Raw genomic sequence first — 2500 nt, 5'->3', positions numbered from 1 at the left:
CTTTATGGAAAATAGTAAAATAAGAATACCAAGACTTCACCTTGGAAAATAACAAAACCATCTTGAAAAAAGCTTATTTTTAATCTTCTTTGTAGGCAGAAAATAGTAAGGCGAAAATAAAGTCCCCTCTAAGCTCTAAAGTAACAAATACGACGTGTTAAAAAAAAAAACTAACAATAAAAAAAAGAACCAAGACTTCGTCTTGGAAAATAACAATCTAAATTGTGGAAAATAGTAAAATGAAATAAAAACCGACTTCACCTTCGAAAATAACAAAATCAATCTAAAACAAATGACATCTTAAAACAAAACTATTATTTGTTTCGGAGGTTGTCTATGACTGTTCATGGACCGCATAATTTCCACAGAACATTCTCAGAATATCAAGAGAGAAAAGCAGCGTTCTGCGGGAAATCATCTTGGCCAGTGATGTCGTTCTGGGTTTGGTCAGGCCCAGGGAGGTAAGTACCTCGTTATTCTCAAGGGGCCACTTTCCTCTTGCCCCAACCGGGAATCCAAAGAATGTGACCTTGCTAGCCTTCGTCAGCACTTTGACTTGATCACCAAGAGGGGTATAGTACGAAACTTTGTGCGAGGCAGCATCTGACAAGGTATTCTTTGAAAGCTCAAAACGGACGGTGACATCGATCACAACCGCCTCCTCATCTTTTGCAAACACGAGGTCAGGCTTTCTCATCTCTCCCGTCTCGGATATGAACCGTGGCTCTTTGTATACAGACCAGCCCAATCTAGCCGCTTCGTCTGCCAGAATGTTACTGATCTTGTTGTGTCGCGCAATTCTTGCTTTCTGTACTGCAGGACATTGACCGAGAATGTGCGAAAGGGACTCGAGTCTGGCAGAGCATTTCCTGCAGGAACGTAAGGCCCCATCTCTGCCTCTGTTCAAGCTTTCTCTTGTTGGGTAAATATTTGCCCTTAGTTGTAGTGCTGCGATAAAGAAGCATTGTTTAAAGCCGCACCATGGCCTCAACCAAGCATTACTGATTCTATCATGCGCAAAGTTTACAATGCCCCTTCCTTGAACCGGCTTTTCGCACCATCTCTGAAATTCATGCTCCCTCCAATCGCAGGGTCTCGGATATACAGGTTCTTTTGACACCGAGTCCCTGAGAACGAATGTTGGGATTGCATCACTGTCACCCCCTGCTCGTACCCACAAATTACGGTATTCTTCCTCCATACCATGCGAGGACACAATATTACGGGTGATAGCATCGGACGAGTTTGCTATACGTTGCAGCCTTCTAACTTGAACCGAAGGGATTGTTTTTTCCAGTTTCAAGATGGCAAGGCCTCCGTCTCGGGCTCTGGCATATAACAGTCCATCACAAGTTGAAGCGGGAAGGTGGAGCCATCCTTTTACCGCCTTTCTAATCTCTTGGTCCAACCCACGGAGAGTTGATTGCTTGCAGTCCGAGTGGTCTGCAGGATATAACAATCTGGGTAGGGCATAGGCATTGAGTAGTTCAACCTTCTGAGTTGGCTTCAGAGGCGCCTCATCGATTTTCGAGATCCATGTCTTTAGCTGACAATGTAGATCAGGCTGTATAGTGCCAGTCCAAGGGCCAATTTTCAGACCAAGGTATTTCGTTGATTCATCAGGTTGGATCATATGGACATCTTTATTTTTGATAGTCCATGGGTCGCAGTTGTTCACCGTATATGAATCTTTGGTTGGGCTTATCATGAAGCCCTGGCACTTTCTGGCCTGAACCTCCAATCCCGATAGCCCACAAAATGATTCCAAGATCGCTAGATTGGCGGCCATACCAACCCAAGATTCGCTCACCAACACCAAATCATCAGCAAACGCAAGAGCTGTCACGTGGTCGGTATCAATGGAGTACCCAACTCCGTGTGACTCTAGGGTGCATATCAAAGGGTCCATGGCAAGATTGAAGAGCAGGGGTGACATGGGGTCACCCTGTTTGACACCAACACGTATGCTAATTTCTCGAGTCGACTCGCCATTGCTTTTGAACGAGGTCGTACACCGATCGTAGGCGTTCTGGATGATGCCCACCACGTGTTCATCTACTTTCTTGTGCCTTAACACCCATAAAATATGAGCATGCGAAACCGAGTCAAAAGCTTTCGCTATGTCGATGAACATGACAGCCAACGGCCTGTGCAATTTCTTAGCGTGTCTCATAAGGTCCTGTAGCACCTTAAGATTTTCAGAGCAGCCAGATGCCGCTATAAAACCACGCTGCCTTGGGTTTAAGGGACAAGCACGAGCAAGACGTGCAGTCATTATTCTGGAAAATAATCTCGGAATCATTGAACCAATCGTTATTGGTCTCCAGTTCCCCAATTCTTTCAGCTTTTCATCATCCATAACCTTAGGAATAAGAATCGTCCTATTCTTTTTCAACTCTTTGGGAATAATTCCTGTAATCATCCATGCATTAAATAGGGCTGTCAGTGTCCGACCCTCGGGGTCGGCAGCACAGATTGCAGCCCTTGTTAGGCCATCTGG

At 45.0% G+C, this 2500-nt stretch overlaps 1 pseudogene; it reads right to left on the bottom strand.

Moving 5' to 3' along the window:
- LOC142914919 (28S ribosomal RNA) overlaps positions 1-2500 on the bottom strand; it is a 10001-nt pseudogene that overhangs the window by 2933 nt on the left and 4568 nt on the right.

Source organism: Petromyzon marinus, unplaced genomic scaffold (genome assembly GCF_048934315.1).
Source record: "Petromyzon marinus isolate PM22_M1 ecotype Great Lakes invasive population unplaced genomic scaffold, UKy_Petmar_22M1.pri1.0 PM_G_Scaffold_29, whole genome shotgun sequence".
Classification (NCBI taxonomy): domain Eukaryota; kingdom Metazoa; phylum Chordata; class Hyperoartia; order Petromyzontiformes; family Petromyzontidae; genus Petromyzon; species Petromyzon marinus.
The sequence above is the reverse complement of the archived record's forward strand: the minus strand, read 5'-3'. Positions and strand labels throughout refer to the sequence as shown.